Genomic DNA, 20,500 nt, shown 5'->3' on the forward strand with positions numbered 1-20,500 from the left:
GACAAACTCCTTTCTGTATTTTGGAGATGATTGTGGCCACAGCAGCTGCTGTATCTTGCTGAGCTTTCTCTCTGTTATTTCTTTTGATGCCTGTCTCAGCACCTTCTTGCCTGCCTTTTTCCAACTACCCCAGGCTTTGCCATGGAAACTTCCCTCTGACCCTGCAGCACTGCTGGCCAGCAGCTCCTGTCCAGCTTTTCTCGGAGTCTGTCCCAGCTTCCCCATTTCTAATTTACAAGTCAGACCAACATCTTCCTCAGAAATCAATCTCCTTTGGCTCCTCTCCCTGCTTTCTGTCTCATCTGGCTCCTTCCCTTTGTCTGGTTGTAGATGTCCTTTGTTGTGCAAGCAGCCCTTCTCCAGTCCTACACAGCTCACTGCTCCTCCCAGGTGTTTGCCACAGGGAAAAGGCAATGGGGCAATGGCTTTTGCTGTCAGAAGCTTTGTTCCACTATCAACGTTTGGCAAAAAATGTACAGTTTGAACAAAAGTGTTGTGGGCCTGAATCAATTTCCACTGAAGTCAGTGGAAGTTTTTGCTCTTACTTTAGTGGGCGCTGGATCAGGCTCTGATGTGTGGTGACTAATGCTTTTTTTGTTATATATTTCATAATGCAAATATCCACAGAGGAACATGACCCAGAGAAATATGAAATACTTATTTTTCAATATTCATTCCCAACTCTCAGCAGTGCAGTCTAACAAAAATATTGTTTTTAAATGCAGTCCAAGGAGCTTGTTCATCTCTAATCACCTAGCAGCCTAGAAAAACAAACCCACAGTTTAGAAATCTGTTTGGCTAAGGCAACATTTATATTAAAACAGACTTATTGAATCTTTGTTAAAATAGAATATATATTGTCTTTTACTGCCAGGTTCAAACTCTTTGTTACCTGGGCTCCCTTTCTGCTTTCAGTAAAGCTGTCACTTGCAGTACGTGGGCTCATCACTTAGCTGCTGGCAAAATATTTACTGTGCACTGCATCTTACCTTGGCTGTGCAAGTTTGCATATTTATCATGTTAATCCCTATGCTTGGAATCTGAAATTAGGGTATTATCTTGACTAAAATAAGTAAAAGTTAGAAACATATTGACATTTTTTTTTCCTCCTTCTGCAGGCATATTCCTCATCTAATTTGGTACTTGCACAGTATAAATTATTAACTATTCAAGTTAATACCACCTACTCCCATATATAATATAGATGTTTTTTCCCTTACTATTCTACTGTATAGAGAGAAACACTTGTCTGCAGTGCACTATGTCACAACAGGTGAATATGAATGTAAATTCTACAGCTACTTCAGTAAAATTCTTAATGAAGGTAGAAAAAAAAAAATCCAGGCTCTCCATACACTTCGCTTTATCCTCAAGTAATTGGCAGCTATCATCTTCAAAGGGTTCATCTCTACCAAAGATGCTTCTGGTCCTCACAGAAAAGAAACTATTATGTCTCAATCTTTGTCTGCTCAGTTGTCTTCTTCTAAAATTGTATTGCAACCTCATCTTAAATTGGTAGATTAAAAATAAGTGGATAAAGTGCCCACACTTAAATGCAAGGTGGTATGCAGGATATGATTAATACATTTGTCTACACTGCAGAGTTTGGATTAGGTGTGTTCAAATCCCCAATAAAAATACAACTCAACAAAGAATAAGTACCAAGGAATAGTGGTACTTATCCTTATACTCTCATCATTCAGTATTTAGGGTGAAAATAGGAATTTGCAGTGTGACAGTATCATAATACATTTTATTGTGAAGATTAACAGATTAACATGCATTGCAAAGCTGGATCCATGTTTGGTATTTCATGGGTGCTTGGTCTGTATTATGAAAATGCTCTTGATTGTGGGTGGGATTGCTCAGATCTGAGAGTGGGACTCAGGAGATTTCATCTTGCCTGTTCCTCAATACACTTCTGCAGGTTCCTGAGGGAAATGGGAGCTGGCTCTCCCCTGGATGTCCTGGCAGTGGACACCTTGGGTTCCCAGGGGGTCTGCAGCTGCCCATGGTGGATGATGGATGTTTTCCAGTGCATGCCTCAATGGCTTTCTTGCAACAGGGCCAGAAACTTTGCCAGAAACTTTGGGCATTACAGATTGAAAATTATGTCAAAAGTTACTGAATTTTACTTTTTATGACTTTATCACAGTACATTCTCCTAAAAGATAACACAGAGTTTTAAATTAATATATTAACATTGAAATGAAATAAGGAAATTGACAAAATTGTTTAAACAATATATGGAAAGTATGCATATGTCTGAAGTATTACAGTGCTCTTAATGGTGAATTTCAGCTCAATGCCATATAAAGTAACTAAATACTTCTAACTAAAACTCTTAGAAGATGAGCCTTTGTTCTCCATATAAGCTATTTTTGTCACTATAAATAATTGTTAGCATGTTTTGTTAGCCTTTTTCATGGGTATAAGATTTGTGTTGTCTAATTTATTATATTGATTACACAATGATGAACTGCTTTGGCCTTTTCAATGTGCTGTTATGGGATTGGTTATCCATTCTAGTTCATTACCTCGAGCTACTTTGTTTTAAACATGAAAGAATTGGAAAAGCCAGCCAATAAAATGACATAGCTGTGGAAAGGTTAAAGAACTACACAGGGTCCGACTAAAGCTGACAAGCATTGAAGTTTGGATTTCTCATTCTTATGACAAAGATGGTAATGGAAAGAGAAAACAGCAGTATCTAATCCATTTTTATGACAGTGAGTGTAATTAAATTGGAAAGGATATAAAAGCAACCTGTTCTTATTATAATTTATATATCCTTATCTTATGCCCCTTCCTTGATTTTTCTAATATAGTCACTATACTGCTGTAACCTTTGGACAGAGATTCTTTGGGAAACATGCAAGACGACGTGTACAGAGCAGAGTGTTATGAAGTGGCTTATATATTTCTAAAGAGAGTAATATCTACTGATATTAATATTCTAGATGAGAAAAGGAATGGCTTAAAGTATAGATAGCAATTTTACTGCTTGATTTTCCACAAAGTGAGCTTATATGTCATGTGAATCTTTTGTGAATCATTATTCGCAACACTTAATGGGACTGATCTTTACTTTGGAGTGACCAGCGATTGAGATTCAGGAGTTTCTGTCTTCCATTATCTCAGACATTAACTTTTCTTAAGAAAATGAATGATTTAAATGATATGAAATAAGGATCAATCATTTTTATCAGCATTTTAATATATAAAGGAATCCACCTACTACTGAACTAAAGTAAAATGTATGACAGACTAAATATTCCACCATAAAATTTAGATTTTTATTATATTGAGGCTTGGGTATTTTTCCAGCTTTTCTTTCTTTTCTTTTCTTTTCTCTTTTCTTTTCTTTTCTTTTCTTTTCTTTTCTTTTCTTTTCTTTTCTTTTCTTTTCTTTTCTTTTCTTTTCTTGCTGTTGTGTTGTTTGTTTTGTTTTAAAAAGACTATCTGACATAGAAAATGTAAGGTTTTTTTATTCATTTTTATCATTGGGATCTATTTATTGGCATAAGTTCTCTATTTTCATAGACTAAATAAAGGTCATGTTTGACAAAGTAATTTCCTGTATTCTTTACACTGTTAGTTCTAAACAATTTTTTGAGAGAAAATGACTGACTGGCTACCATGTAAAGCCTCAGTCATGTAAAAATCTCTATAAGCATAGTTACAAAAATTATCCACAATGGCTTAGCTCAGCATCTTGCAGCAACCAGAAATGGAAGCTTCTGTCAGAGCACACAGAATAAAATTTCTGTAGAAGTGTAAGGAATGTATGTGGCATGAAATGTCAAACATGAGTGACATTTGAGAATGGCCTTAAATACTGATACAAATGAATTCACAGAGGTCCTGCTGTTCCTGAAAATGTAATATAGAACTATAGCTTTGCCCGTCTCTTGTGTGGATCACAGTGTTTATGTCAGCCCTGTCCTCAGCCTACTGTTGCTGCTCTTGCCCTCACAGTTTACAACAGCTTGGTACACTGCCATATGAGGACCCACCAAGTTAACTGAAAACACTGTAGGAGAAAAACAGTTTCATTTTTTATCTGGTATTTAATGCACTTATCTTGTATTTAGTCTTGCAGATCAGTGTTTGGGTTGCAAGCAATGATATACTAACATTTCTCTGATCTTTTTTTCTTTTAAAAAGGGATAGTTTCCTTTAGAAGTTTCCTATTGGTAAATATTTGTCATGATAAAAATATGTATGTCTGTGCATATTATTAAGAAAAGTAAACAGAAGATTTTTCATTAATTCTCAAGTTCTGGTCAAAGCTCTTTTCATCCCTACTGGGGTTATCACTTTATTTTTCATGCTGTATGAATATGTAAATTTAGCACAAACAGTTTTAGTTTGTAGGGTGTGATGGGCAATAATCATTGTATCAACAATTTATGTATTTTTTTCCTTCATAAAGGTGGTGGACCTTTGAGAAGGTGACTGATGTTTCCTTCATCTGGATCAGGCAGAGCTTTTTGAGGGAGGATGTGCTCCTTGAGAGCTTTTGAAGACCAAAAGGAAGCATATCAGAAAGAAGGGGATATATGAAAACAGAGTGAGCAAGAAGATGGAGCACCCCAGAGTTTGAGAGACTTTGGAGAAGATGGTGATGTATATCTGCAGTTGTGCTGCTCACAGGATGGAAGGAGGCTTTCAGAGCCTTTAGAGAGGCTCTATGGACTTTGTTGCAATACAGAAAATTGGCAAGGTGCTGGTTCAGGTCAAACCTAGTGGAAGAGCTCACTTGCAAGAAAGAAATGGATAGGGAAGTTCCACTGAAAACCCTGTTGGTTGTTTTAGCGTAACAGAATAGTGAATTTTCCCCCTTGAAACTCCAGCTTGCCCTATGGTCATAGCATTGCTTTTTCAGGTGAATTAGTGTAAGTTTGTGCTTACAAATAAAATAAATACTACTGATCAATTTAGTATTGATTTGTGCTTACAAAAATTAGTATCAGCAGGTGTCATCCCATCACAAGAATTAGTGATACAAGTGTGATTCTCAGAGCATGGGTTAAAAGACTACTGTGAACATGGCACAGACTTTTGCAAGGGGAAAGAGGATGTTACAGTCCATGTGTACACATTTTGCTGCTGTGGGATCTAAGACAGATCTGGATCTGAGATCTGATTTTTAGCTGTAGTAAAAGAAGACCATATTTTAACTTGAATTTCCAGGTTCAGTTCTTCCAGGTAACTACTTACTCAACTAACACTAAGCCTGGTGAAATCTTGCTGTTGGGATACACTTATTAAATGTACCATGGTTTGAAATTAGACACTAATCATTGCATAAAATGATAATAGAATAAAGGTACTTGATATTTTTTCATGCTCCTGGCAAAAGACCTCTATACATGCCATTTTCTCAGGGGTGTGATTAGCAAAATCTGACTGAATTAAAGAGTAGGGCAGGGCACACAATAGCACACAGGACTATAGTTTCTGTGTTGAAAGAGAATTATTGGTGGTTTGAGGAACATTTTAAACTGATGAAAGCATTAGGTGCTATTCTATCCCCAGTCTCTGCCCATGTGTCTTGCTGTGTTCCCTGTGTCTGCAGTACCAATTACCTATGTGACTCTGGCTTTGCTTGTCAAGAAAATGATCCAGGTGGAAATTAATACTATTTTGGTTTTGTCAGATTACATTTTAATCTCTTTGGTCTTCCCTTGTGGCAGCAACAAGCATTTAGCAGGAGGATTTGGGAAAAGAGAATGGAAAAGGGCAAGATATTTGTTTTGGCAATGGCCTTTGTCAGCTTATGTTGGTCATATGGTCTCATGTCAGCTTAAGTTAACTGTCAATACTAACTTGATTTAGAAGACAATAACAGAGGAACTGAAAACCTTCTGCTGCTTCTGGTGTGCATGAACCAGACTCAGTCACAATCTTTTGTGTAGGATATAGGGCTCTCTCCACACATTTCTCTGTACTGTGGGACAGAAAGTGGATGTGGATGTCCTTAGAGCCTTTCTCCACCTTGACTGCACATGCTATGTGCACCTGTGCCTACTGTCTCCCCCTGCCTCACATGGAGTATGTGCAGACAACTACACTCAGGGCTAGGTCCCCACACAAATTCTCTCTAAACAAAACATATTTCCTTTTAGATTCTTATCCCACAATTTGATTTATTCCTTTTGTAAATATGCAGAGCAGCAGTCTCAAGGTGTAGAGCAGGTTTCAACATCTTTGATTGGCTTCCATGTCAGTTTGCAGCACAGTGTCATGTGTGTGCCTGTGACAAGAAGGAAGACTCTGTACCTGATCTATCCCCCCTTTGCCATCTGTGGTGGATGCCATGGCAAACTACCTTATTCAATATTTACTCTGACACAGGAGAATATAAAAGGAACAATGTTTATAGGTAAAAGAAATGTCTTTTTTAAAGTCAGTTGTTATTTAGGATAATTTCTCTTCATGTGTAGTCTTCATTTCAAATAAAAAACTAAGTTACTTCTAGGCAGAATAAAACCAGTGTCATAACTGGCACATTTTTTATAGATATGAGAAGAAAGGTAGGAAAAAATAAACCAAATATAGGCATTTTTTCTTTTAAATTCATGCCTAAACTACCACAGCAGCTATTATACCTGGGATATATGGAGGATTAAAAAAACAGTGTCAAATCAGTTAATCTTGTGATAGCAGATATTATTTTTAATATTTCTGAATTCTTCTCCTTAGATTATTATTTCATTCTTTCATGACTCTGGAAATACACAAGAAGGAAAAGCTTGCAATGTCACCTTTGTATTGGCTTGCTGAATCTCAACATATCTAAATCTCTAGAAATTATTCAAAAGTGGTAGAATTGAAAACTGGTCTGAATATTATAAAGGGTTTGGTTATATTCAGTATAAGACTGAAAGTCTTCTATTACTCCCAGATCTGTATCAACTCAGCAAAAGATATTCTCTGATGTAATAGCAAAAACACGTCAACATCACAACTTGTTATGTAGTGACATCACTTTTTTGCTTATACAAAAAAGTGAAACTTGGATTAAGTAATAGGGACAAGGGAAGACCAGTGTTTGTTAACCTTTTTGCTTTTCTCTGTATTACTAATAACTGGTGATTTGCATGATGTGTATGTCACTAAGTCTATTATTGGCTTGTGGGGGTTCTGCTTCTTGGTTTTAGTGGTAACAGCTGATGCTGTGGCACAGTACAGGTGGAATGAGGTTTTAAATAGATGGCATTGACTGGCATATAGAAACTTAACTCTAATTGGTTTCCCTTATTTTTTAACTTGGTGTAGATGAAGGCTCAGATAAAAGTCAAGGGACTGCAACTCTGAACAAAGCATTTTGTCCTCATTTGAAACTCAGATTTTTCCACTGTGCCCCAGCACGAGAAATTTAGAGGATTGTGCTCCTAAAAATGAGTGCCCAAATCCCAGCAAGTTGCATAAGAGTTAAATTGGACAAAGATTCTCAGTCTAAAACGACCTGGATTATGTATTAGGAAGATATCTTTACCTGAGATCCATAACTTGGAGTCCTTTCTTAGCCTCTTGATTTTTGCATGAGTTCTCAAGTTTTTGGTGGGCTACACTGTTAAAGGGGACTCTAGCTGTCGCCAATACCAACATTATTTCAAATTTAGTATTGACTAATGTGTTTTGCATGCAACCTGATTCGACTAGATCAAGGTGAGACCTTGCAATGATGTCAGCACTTGGGATTGTGTGAAAAAGCATAGAAACAACTCTTTTTCTTCCTTAGGTATATGTGTACTTATGATATGTTCAGGGAAAGACAAAAGAGATAAAGAAGCTCAGTTTTGGATGAGTTTACCTCTATTCTTTCTCTCTTTATTTTTTTTTTCAATTTTGTCTTAAATTTCAGTTTTCATTGGAGTGATAGAAGTGATAATATTAACTGTTTGAAAAATGTGCTGTTCTGTGATCACATTTTCTTGAAAACAACAAAGAATTTTCTTGAAAACTACAAAAATAAGGCTGTGACCTCTGCCTCGTTAAAAAAAATTAAAATAAAATTTTTAGAAATTGACAAAGTAATGGTGTTTCTCATAGAGTTATTCTGATGCTTAACTACTGTATTTGAAAAAAAAGCTATAGTTATGAGGTTTTCAGATATATCATGAGCCACATGCAAATGGCTACATTTTCAAAATACAGTAAAATATGCAAGAGCTAAATATTTGTTACTGGATTCTATCAGCTGAAGAGATTTATGACTTGACTTATGAGAATAAAAATATTTCCAGTTAGGCAAAAGTTATAACTGATCTTTCCCTCAAATATGTTAACAAACGGACAGTAAAATAAAAAAGAATTTAAATGCTATATATTCTTTTTTGCTACCTTTTACCTTTGGCTGCATGAATTTGCAGAGAGTTTTTTGAGTTATATTTAACACCCACGGAAGACAAAGTCAGACTTTCCATTCACTTTAAAGTAGGAGGACTTGTTTATTAGTTGTTTTACTAAAACCCAGTGATTTTCCTGTCACCTGTGTAGTGCTAGTGATCCTAGACTGTTCTAAGAGACATTTCAAAAGCTATAAAATGTTGGAAGACGTTTGAAAGCAAAATGTATGTTGCAAAGTTTAAAAATCTATTTAGGAAATCATGACTTTTTATAAATAGGCAAGAAACTACAGGGTTACTTATACAGAGAATATGGTGTAATTTCCAAACCACTGCTTTCACAGTCAATGAAACAGACTAGTAAAATAATAGATTTAGAAGTGGGAATAATATCTAGCAGTAAAAGAGATTTTAGAAATCTGTAGCCTTGAGATGATTCACATGTGCTTTAAAATTACTTGGAGGTGAGACCATATCTCTGCTGTGATTCTGAAGTGCCTCAGCCCAATGCACTCATTGGTGCCTGGAACATCATACCATTTTACAGTATGATTACTAATGGTAATACCTACTAATTGTTCTAAAAGAAAAAAAAGTTTTTGGCAGAAGAAAAATTCTACATACCATCTGAAATGGATTGAGGCAGCATAAAGACACCTTTATCAGCATGGTTATATACCCAGTAAAAACAAAAGAGAGAAACTGCTACCAGAGCTTCATAGGAGTTTTATAGATTTTACTTTTTTTGACATTAGACATCAGACTTTAAATATATTTTCTTACATATGTAAATATGTGATGGGTTGTGCCTGCTGAGGTAAACTCTTCTTGAAGCTTTGGAATGAATCAAATGTGGTTTGCAAAGTTATAGTTTTACAGACTGAAATATGACATCCAGCTGTCTATAGGATTTAATTTTGTTCTGTCAATAAGTCAGGAAACATGGATTAACACAATGTTAAAAAAAAAAAAATCAGGATGATTTAAATGTACTGATGTAATGTTTTTTTCTAATGTGCAGTTAAAGAAGGGGTTATGTCATGATGTACTAGCCGCTGAAATTATCACATGGAAAATTACCTTCCGATCACTTGCTTCCAGATCAGATATTAGAGGATTACACTAACTTGGGGATTGTCTCAGTGGTGTCTCTCAGATGTAGATCATTAGATGCCTTAATTTCAGTCACTGTTTTTACCCAGTACAGCAGTTCAACTGAGTTACACTGAGGATTAATTTGCTGGATTTCTTGCTCCATCACAAAGCATCTGATCATTCTAGGTTTTTGTCTTTTTTTATTATTATTGCTAAACCAATATGGCATGGCTGTGTTTACTAAAATTAGAACTAAGGAGAGAGCAAATTAATTTACCTTGAGTGGTGAAGATGGTTATACTGTTAAAGATATTCAGCATGAGTAGCAAGCATTAAAAAGTATCTTGAGAGAAGTTTATCAACCAAAACTTTGATTTGGTACAGTGACCCTTTTTATCATACACCATTGTCCAGATTCTTCATTTTATCATTTATCAGCTCTATTGTATTAGCAAGGAAGATGTGACAATAAAGGCTGAGCAAGACTGTGCTTAGGAAGTAATATCTTTTATTAAACAGAAGAAGAAGGAAAGGAAAATATTATCAATGTAATGAGAATAGCAGCCATGGTTTCACTTTCTGAGCCCTGATTATAGAACAGTCAATGTAAAAAGGGACAGGAACAAGCTTTCTGAAGTCTTGCTTATACTAAGATTTTGACACCTAAGTTCCACCCCGCTGATTCTCAGTCAGCAGGCAGAACACCTATTTGCTGTCCCTGTCTTGTTTTGTACATGGAACACTAGTTGGATTGGATGCCTTGATAGGTATAGGTACCCACACCATAGTTCAGACTACTGTGCTCTGAGGAAGGATGTGGAGAAACTTCATATTTTTGCATAATAGCATATTATGGGTGAACTCTTACTCAGAAAAGGGAAGGGATTCTCCTGCCCCACTCTCTCCCCCAGCAGTCTGAGCACACATTTGATGAACAGTGCTCTCATGCTTAGGTTCATATTCCCAGGACTGTACAAAGCTGGGACCAGTTATGTTCTAATACTCAATGTCTGTACGTGTTGCAAGGAGTAAGGTATAAAACAGTACTTGTAGCAGACTTTCCCTGGTCTGCCTTAGAACTCATCATTATAGGGTATTACCTCTTCAACAGCCACAAAGTAGATCTGGGGCTAGGGCTCTCATCTGTAAGTTCTCAGGCTAAGTGGAGGAGATCAATGAGCCCCAAGCCTCTGTTTCTCAGTCAAATCAGCAAAATAAAGTCAATTATAGAATATAGGGACTAACAGGATGGAACAAAAATCCCCAGTACCCACACTTTTCCCTTTGCAAAGGGTCACAGTTACCTGCGTGGTGGTCTAGGCTCTGGCAGGATGCTCAGGGTTGTTTGTTGGTTCCTCAGGCTTTTGTCAGAGAGACAGAGCCTCCTTTAGGTGTCCTTACAGTGCCCTCCGGAGGTGCTCCGAGACACCTACAAGTGGCGTTTTTAGGGAATTTGTGACCGCGGAGTTGTCCTCAAACTAGTGGAGCTCAGTGTAAACTCTGATCCCCACCCACTATAAACCACAGTAACTAGAGACCCTTGTTAAAGGCATATGGAGCCAGGAGTATTCAAAGGAAAAAGAAGGATAGCTGTAAAAAGACAAAAGAGAAAACTCTTCTCCCAAATCTGAGCATTGGAAGTAGAAGAGGGGTGGAGTGATGAGTGTGAAGATAAGTGAAAATTGGAGTAGAAAGAGATGAAAGAAGAGAGATGAATGATATGGATGATGCTGGTGAAGAATGAGCAGTGGGAAGCAGGGATTGGAAGAGTCTTTCTCATTATTCACATTCAACCAGGTCATTAACATTCTACCATCCTACAGGTGTAAGGACACTTGCTGATGAATGTTTTCAGTATAGATCAGTAGCTTGATTTACTCTACAGCCGCCTTGTGTTTTTCAATTTGCTAATGTGTAGCTATATTAAATAGTTCAGTGTCTTCTCTTGTAAGATAAAACTAACTCCTAATGAAAGTAACAGGTCTAATTAAATGGTCTTTCCTAGGATTTGCCACTGTTGTGATTCGTTTCTCCATGGTGATCAATCTTGGTAGCCAAATCAAACAAACAAGAAAAAATCGTAAGTCCTAGGTTGAAATTACTTTGAATTTAATCACTGCATAATGTTTCCCACATGAGACTGTGCATTCTCATAAATGTCTGCAGTTTGTTTGTTAACCATGGCACGGTTTGTCCATCCTTCTTAAAGTGAAAGTATAGCATTTTTCATGCAGACAAAAACATCTAACAAAAACAACTGGAAAGCCACTCAGCTTATCCAGACTGGGATAGGGATTTGATTATTTCTTCACTCTAATTATGCTTCTATCAGATTTGTCAAGGGAAACTGAAGAACTAAGAAATTATTTAGTGTGAAAAGAAAATCAAAGTGTGATGATGATTCCAAGTAAAATAAATGGAAGCTAAGGACATCATCTTCACTGAAAATGATGAGATTTAGGTGCCTACCTCTCTTCAGTTTTTGAAAGCCTTTGTCTAAACCCCTTCTTTTCCTGTCTTTCCAAAGACAGTTTATCAAACAATTCATCAAATTAATTGCTTTGTAAAGTAATCAAGTTGGTGCCACCCTGCAGGTTACAAGAGGTCTACGGTTATTTTGCCTCTATAATGATCTTGAGTTTTTAATGTACTTTTGCTAGCAGTGATGGGATGTATATGTGGGTGTTAGGGTTTTTTGTTTGGTTGTTGGGGCATTTTTTTTTGCATTAGGAAGTCTGTTTTAATGTTTCATATATCTAACAGCTGTCTTAAAAACAATGGACAGATTTTTTTTTTTCTTATCTAGAGTAATAGCCAAAATGATTGATTCATTTAAATTGTAAATTTAGAACATTTGGTAATCTACTTAGCTGACTGAAGCACTAACTCTGTCATTCTTCCTGTGTCATTCTTCCTGCTGCATGTAAAGCTCCTACAAGCTCCTCCACCACAGCACACATTTGCCTGTGATTTCTTTTTCTTATTTTGGCATTGCTTCATAGTTCTTCAGTAAAGTGAGTTTCAGCTTACACCAGAAGGAAGCAAAAGGAAGGCCCCTTCCAGTATCCTTAGGGAAGGCAAAATGTATTTGCAGAGAAAATACATGGAGTAACAGCAGCAATAATGTGTTTACTTTGCTGTCTTCTCACTAACACTTTCATAAATGCATTTGATAAAGAAGGGATAGCTATGGGGAAATAAACTTCTATCAAGTTCAAGTGTCTGGAAAAGTTCATGCTTTTTCCTTGAGCTCTCTGTTTTGTGAGCTTTCCTAGTACAGACCAGAGTGAACATGAGCTTCAAGGTGCTAAACAGACAGCATGTAAGAACATAAGTTTCAACAGAGAAATTTATTGGAAATCCCTGCCCCTGACTATCATTCAGAGAGAAGGGAAGTATGGCTTAGACTCACACTTATTCTCCTAGGGGAAAGAAGTCATTTCTGGAAAGCAAAGTTCAACAACAGATGAACTCACACAAATGAAGGAAATTGCTGTCTTCTGCCTCCCTGGCTGTTCCTGCTAAGGGAAAACACACATTTCCCATAATCGAGCTCTCAAGTATTTTCTTTATCTTGATAAAGATGTTTGCCCATCTTCTTCCTATTAGTAGTTTCTTAGACCATTGCTTTTCTTTTCTGTCAGTAAATTCTGAGACTGAGAAAATGATCTCTGTGGCAGCTGCTGGAATAGTTTGGATTGAAAAGTAATATCCTGAATAATAATCACATATTTTAGCTGCCTTTAATAGGATTTAGAAGGTGGAACCAGGAGAGGTACCATCATATGAACCAATATATACTGTGCGGGCTAGGGACAGCCTATAGATTGCAGCATGTGAGCTCTTTACCTACAGGGCTTTTTTGGGGGAGGGGATGGTTGTGGGGCCATTTTGGCAGAGCTTTTGGAATGGCTGGTGGACAGGCATGCAACTTGAGGAGGAACTCAGAAGCTTTCTTTGTGAACTGCTAGGAATGCTGTAGCTACGTTTTCTAAAAGCAGTTTTTGGAGGATGTAGCCCAGCTGCTGATGTAGAACAGAGGGTGGAGAAGGCTGAATCACAGCCACCTCTATTCCCTGATCTCACAGGGGGACAGAGCTGTGATCCCTGATCCCTAATGGGCCCCACTGAAAAAGGGGGAAAGTATTTTCCACCTTTGTCACCATTTCTATAGAGCAGCCACTGAAAAAGATACAAATATAAACCAGAAAGACCATAATGTATTTTCTAGCATTTTCTACATATTGAATTAAGTGAGGGTCCTTTGAAAGAAAATAAACAACTCCACACATGAAATAGTATACATCACAGAGGTAGGGAACGAACATGACATTACTTTTTTTTTTATAACAGTGTTGAATCTTATTTTTATTTCCGTTTCAAACAAAGAAAAAAATATTATTCCTGAAATAGATATCTAATAAATTTGTTGCAGATGTACATGGCATTTGAATTCTGTAAGACTGAAATGTCCCTACTTTAAATTCAAGGGAAAAACCTTGTATATTGGAATGAAATTTTATTTTTACATTGATCAATCAGATGTTTTTACACTAGTGAGCTTTTTGTTTTCCTTCAGAAGAAAGTGTAGACAAAAGTGAATGAATTTTAAAGTGTTTTGATTTTGACAGAATTGTATTTTCTGTTAGAGAACAGCTTACCTGAAGTTATTCTGGCAACCTGGAATGGTGTCACTTGCATAAACAGAGTTCACTAACTAAACTACTCACTTGAGTAAACAGGCTGTTGACATTAGTAGATAGTTCTTCCCTCTAGAGGAGAAAATCTTTCATTACGTTTGCAGTGGTACAGATATTTTACAGCAGTGGAAGGACAAGACTGTTCAGAGTACCAAGATCCAGAGAAAAATGTGTCTTTAGTGACTTATAGACAGTTTTGTGTAGGCAGTTTTTTTTCTGATTCGTCTAATTTCCTGCTTTTCTGCTTTGCTAAAACCTAGTCATGCTTGCCATCCTTATTTGTGTTTATCCATCCCTTTTGCCTCCTGCAGCTTTCCTGCTAAGACATAATGTCACCTATACTCACTCTTTACAGCCCTGAATTTCTAATTAAGCAGTGATGTACTGGCAGACAGTGGTATCCAAAGTCTCAATTCTCTTGATGAGAGATGAGGTAGAAAGAAGGGCAAACAGTCCATTTGGCCACCAAAGTGCAGTGTGCTCTTTGCAAAGAAAACAGTCATTGCCATTTGCTGTTAAATGAACATATTTATGTTTCTGTGGTGTTCACAAGCTGAAACTTTTGAGGTATCATCATCTCACCATGTTTGGATTGCTTTTCCCCAAGGATGGCAAAAAGTATTTCTTCTCACATTTCACTTACATTTCTGTCTTGGCTGGAAAGCTTGGGCTACTGATAAAATGGGACTCAGTTATATTTTGAAAATGACTTCGTTTTTCTTATGTTTCTCCTGAGGAGTAGAGAAAGTGCTCAGTATGGGACAAATATCTGTTTTGGAAAGGTCTGAATGAAAGGACAAAAACTAAAAAAAACAAGTGGAAACTGGGGTTTTAAACAAAAACAGTGAAGATTTACTAGCTCCATCATTATTCAGTGACCTGAAGTTTTTATGGCCTCACTTTGCAAAGGCCACATATAGAAAATCTGCAGCCTCCCCCAAGCTCTGTATTGCTGTTGGGGCATTTACTCACTCAGATGACATCATTCAGGTCACAATAAGCCAGTAACAAAATAAGGCTGGGCAAATTATCCTTTATATTCAGTGGAATGCAGATGGGGGAAATAATTAGTCATGTATATCCCCTTTTGTGAACAGCTTCCTTGTGCTCTGGGAAGGGATGTCACACTGTAAATTAATCACTTGCAATCTGTCATTTCTGACCCACAATGCTAAAATGACTGTCCTGCTAAACAATTTGCACAGTGCCTGAAAACTCTTGTGCTACTATTGACTGTACATGAGTCAGATTTGCAACTGATTGCTTAATCAATCTGCACCTTGGATCCTGGGTGCTGTTCTTATTCTGCTTTAACAAAGAAGCTGAGTAGCTTAGATGAACCTGATGTGCATGGACTTCTGCAGAAAATTATTTTTTTAGTTTTCTGGCCTCTAATCATCACCTTCAAAAAGACCAGAAAGCCAAAAGGCCTATCTACCTGTTTTGTGATGTACTTCTATACTTGTATGGGAATCTTCTTCCACTTAAATGCCACTAGGTCCTTTCCTGAGCAATGTATCTCATCAGAAAAGGGCTTAGTGCACTAAAAGATATTTCTTAAAGGATAAATGTGGAAGTTCAGGTTGAGAAATCACTTGGGCTCATATTAGATAAAGCTAAATTATTCTACCTTCATAAGTAGCTGTGTCTGTCCTTTGTACAACACCTAAACTTGATTATTCTCTGGAAGTAATTTAGCAAGAATTCAATTCTCTATATGATCTATTAAGAAAAAAAGTGAAAATAAATATATTTTGCACATAAAGGAGGTAACTGTGCATTGGTGACAGACCACTATAGGTCAGAGGAAAGAAATCATTAGTTTTGAAATAATGAACTTCTGCAGTGAAATTCCACTGAAATTCTATTTTGGGCAGCACTGCAAATGAAGGAATTCTGTTGTTCAGCAAGAACTGCCAACAAGTCTTTCCTGAGGGAAAAGCTTTGGAGCTGACCACAGATGGCTTTAGGCAATTAATCTGTTCCCATTATAAGGTTATTTCATCACCCTGGACTTATATTGCAGGACTGTTTGTGAGCGAAGATTAAGTACCACTAAGGTTATCAAATTGTAACAGAGCATATGGGTACTTTAAAACCATGAGAAAACGGCTGTGCCTGCTTTGTTAGAGGGAAGCAGGCAGGTGTAAAGTATTATTATTTAATGTTCTAAATACATTCAGCCTAGTAGGAGCAGAGATGGACTCTGCTGGAAGAAATTAAAGAAGTGTAGGCAGTAAGATTGTTTTTCTGGGAACCAGCACCTTCTACCCTTCTGCCTGCTAATTTTGGAGATGAGAGAAGTGTAACTTTCTTTAAAAAGAGCTCATGAAAGACCATTTTTTTCTACTAGTCCTGCAGCTATCTTGTTTATCCCGCATTCCCTTTAAAAATCTTGTAATAAATTTTACTAATAAATTGGAAAAAAAAACCCTCATTAATCTGTTAGTGAAAGAGAAAGAAGGGAGACGTTCTCTGCTGAAGAGCAGGTGCATGCTTAAGGCCTTGGAATGCCTCGTTGTCCTCCTGGGGCCAGCGAAGCTGCTCGCCCAGGGTGCCGAGCCGGGCTGTGCGGGCCGGGCCGGGCTGTGCGGGCCGGGCAGTGCAGGGCGGGCCGGGCTGTGGGGAACGGGCCGGGCTGTGAGGGCCGGGCTGGGCCGTGGGGACCGGGCGGTGTGGGCCGAGCCGGGCTGTGCGGGCCGGGCCGGGCTGTGCGGGCCGGGCCGGGCTGTGCGGGCCCGCAGCGCTGCCGCAGCCGCGGGTGTGCCCTGACACCTCGTGGTGCTGCGGGGAAGCACGGGGAACTCTCCGACACGCCGGTATGGCTGCACCCCCCGGGCTAGACACGGGTTGATGGCACCTTGGTTTTCCTTTAAACAAGTCTACTACTCCAAGGCAGTCATGGGTTGTAGAGCCGCCAGGCAGGAGAGATCTCTAGTCCGGCCTGCTGGATACACCTATTCTGCACAGGAAGGCAGAGACTGAAGTAGTTGAGTGATTGTTTGATAGAAAAGGGAAGTGCAAGAAGTGCAAAGGAAAACCGAGTTAAACTCCACCTATAAATGGGCCTTGGGCAGGAAGGGCTGGATGCTTCAGCCTGGCATATGCTCAATTGCTGGCAGAGGCCAGTGGCAGACCTGGGGCACAATGAAAGACAAAAGTTATAATTTTCATAAGTCCTTTGCTTTACATCATACAAGTTCACTGGCTGATGTTTGCTGCCACTTTGAAACCTATGATATAAAAACTCCTACTATCGGGCTTGTGGCACTAAATTTAAGTAATGGACTAAATGAGAGAAACAGTATCAAACTGTAGAAGTCTATTATCAGGTGAAAAAATTGCTCCTTTTTCATAGTGATACTGGTTTTGTTCTCCTGTGTTTCTTGGGTTGAATCTAACTGTAAAGAGGATAAGAATGCCTATTAGAAATACCTGTGCAAGTTGTAAGTGCTTTCTCAATCCTTGCCAAATTAGTGGGACAGTGGATGCCACAACATTTAGAAACACATTGCAACAGATAAATGTGTGAATGTCCATCATAAGAGGAGGTAACTGTGCAAAATTTAGGGATATAATATTGTTTGCTTATTGTCTTCTGGTCACGCCCATTCAACTCTAATTGTTTTATGATATTTTGAGGTTATGGTTGCTGTTCCATATATATAGCCTTTGTATAAACTGGGTAGGTTTTCACATAGAACAGAAATTGATGCATAAGTCACTTGACAGAGTTGACAGAACTTCTAGTTTGGGTTAGTGAATGTAGAGAAGATAAACTTCTTTGCTTCCACCTTCATTTTCTGAATGTGGTATGTGGAAAGGGAAAGTAGTGATGTTAACTTCACCATCCCTAAAAATGGCAAAAGAAGTGAAGATAAGGGAGTCTTCTGGGAGGAACCACAACAAAGAAGAGAACGGTGAGAGAGGAAAGCTGCTATTCCTTAGCCTGGTCTTTTATCCTTACTAGGCAGTGCTTTCTTGCCTTGAATCTACCATTAGAGAATTATCTGGGCTGGTAAAGTTGAAATAGTTTTGTTTTGGTGGGGGTTCTTTTGTTTTGTTTTTTTGTTTTCTTTTTAAGTGGTATGGACTATTGATATTACATTGGGGGAAAAAAAGCCCTTAATTTTCCTGCCAATTAACAGGCTGTGACCTATTTCTGTTACTTGTACCTGCCAGAACTAACCCAGAACATTGGCTAAGACTTTCCAGAGGTGTAAGAAACTTAGAAGTAATGTTTTCAGATGCCATTCATAATGATGGCCAGCAGTAGCTGCAGTACCATGTGCTGTTGTCAAAGTTATAAAATTGAGGGAACTTCATTTCAGTTTGCATTATGAAATTGTAACACAGTTTCAGTGATATTGGTGTGCATCCTGGAAAGACAAAAGGACAAGAAGTAGTACAAAAATCACACAGACAAAATCAACACCCAAGTCCTAGCTCTTTTACAGGTTTATGTATTCTCCTTATTAATGCCCTAAACAGTGGAGGCAATAGAAAAGACAGGACTGTGGAAGAAATTAACTTTCTTTCAAATATATCTTCAGCTTAACTTGTTCTCTTCTGAAAGTTGTTTGTGTCTTGGTCTCCTCTCTCCTCATGGGACACATGCATTTCGATCAAGCTTGTCCTTGTTACTGATTTTCATTAAAATAAACTTTATTTTTTAATCTCCTTCTCAATTTTCCTGAGAAACCTTCCCAAGAAACTTGTTATCCATAGAAGGACAAACAAGGCGGTGCTCTAAGTGGTCATCAAGATGAAAAAAATTAGACCTGTAAGAGACAGAAAATTGTTGGGGAATATGAAAAACAGAGATCTAGCTTGCTTAAACTTTGTGGAAAGGTCAAAAGGAGTAGTGATATAGAAATACTCAGGTTATCATTTGAAAATAAGAAAGAACAGGAGATGTAGGAATGCTGGGAATGTTAGAGAAAGGGACTAAGAGCATTTGTGGAAGACAAATTGTAGGTAAGATGAGTATTCTGTGGAGATGTAAAGAACTCTGTTGATAATTAAAGCAGTGAGAGCTACCTTTAGCTGATAAAAAACAAATACATACAATTCTTTCTAGGGTTCCTTCTGTTAGTCACTATTCTGAGCTTACATCACTAAGTCCAAAAATCAAGATTTGACATAATGATTTTTCATCCAATGACAGCTCTCACCTTTGTGATGTGATTTATTGTAATATTTTGCGAAAAAATATATTCTATCTCTTAACATACATTCCAATGTGAACATAAATCTTTCAGGGACAGGGGAAGTCTTAGTTTGACTTCCAGTGCTCTGGAAATTATTATGATCCAACTTTTTAGAGCAGGGAAAGAAAATGAGCATAACAGTGATGGAACAACACTCCTAGTGTTAGCCTCCAACATCTTGTATTCTGTCTCATTTTATTCATAAGCACTAACATGACTGCAAGACAGTATTGTGATTCAGGAACAAGTCTCATGACTCCTTACTATATAGGATTATATATATTATTTTCATTTTCAAAGTATCTGGAACTTAATACATGGTAAATGTCTATTGCCATAGTATGTACTTTTATTCCATGGCAATGGAACAGTCACAAAAGCCTAATGATGGTTCTTGTGTCTTCTTTACTGTCAAGGATTTTAAGGGAATATGTTAAGTAAACCTATTGTCTCTCTTTCTACAAAATGCAGAGTACATAGCTCCAGTACTAAAATTTGTCCAAACACCTTTCTCCTTGAGTTCAATGTTTTTTTACTTCAACTCCAGTAGAAAAAAATAATTTAATATTAAATATTCCTTTATTTTAATAACAGAATTCATAAATATATGCTTAATCTGAAATAATATGAACTATAAGTATACCAAAAATATTATCAAATTTATCTTGAGGTACTGGTTTCGGCCTGTAAAATAAGAGGAACATGTAAAGATATCTACAACAAGGGAACATCTGGAGGAATTGTTTTTTTTAACTACCAGTGAATCATAGAGGAATTTATTCTGATAAACGATTTTAGTCATAATTCCAAGGAGTTAACATTTGTCTACGCTTCAAGGTTGCATTTGACTTTTGGCAGCCTGGGTTAGAACAAAATCATGACAGAGGTTGTTGGAATGATGTACAGATTGTTCTGCCAAGTCTTGATTCCCAAAGCAATCCATGCTCAGGTAAAGAGGGTCACTGTATCAATAATTAGCTTGAACTTTCCAGGAAGAAAAAGTAACGTACAAGTTGTCAGGTCTAAATATGCAATGGGAACAAAATTCTGCAGTTATGCCAAGACTAACAAGTGATGGAAATGGAGATCTATTTTTAAGACAAATAAGAGTGTATAGTGCCTTTATTCAACACATGAT

At 37.5% G+C, this 20,500-nt stretch overlaps 1 long non-coding RNA gene across 2 annotated transcripts in view; it reads left to right on the plus strand.

The window, feature by feature from the left end:
* LOC143693698 (uncharacterized) overlaps nucleotides 1-20,500 on the plus strand; it is a 107,466-nt gene that overhangs the window by 63,608 nt on the left and 23,358 nt on the right. Inside the window, exon 4 of one of the 2 annotated variants that reach the window (XR_013181635.1) lies at nucleotides 4,436-4,880. The exons of the other annotated variant lie outside the window; for it this stretch is intronic. This is a non-coding gene — a long non-coding RNA (uncharacterized LOC143693698). Of the gene's footprint in view, nucleotides 1-4,435; nucleotides 4,881-20,500 lie in introns of those variants that run through there. 2 annotated transcript variants of the gene reach the window in all.

Source organism: Agelaius phoeniceus, chromosome 3 (genome assembly GCF_051311805.1).
Source record: "Agelaius phoeniceus isolate bAgePho1 chromosome 3, bAgePho1.hap1, whole genome shotgun sequence".
Classification (NCBI taxonomy): Eukaryota; Metazoa; Chordata; class Aves; order Passeriformes; family Icteridae; genus Agelaius; species Agelaius phoeniceus.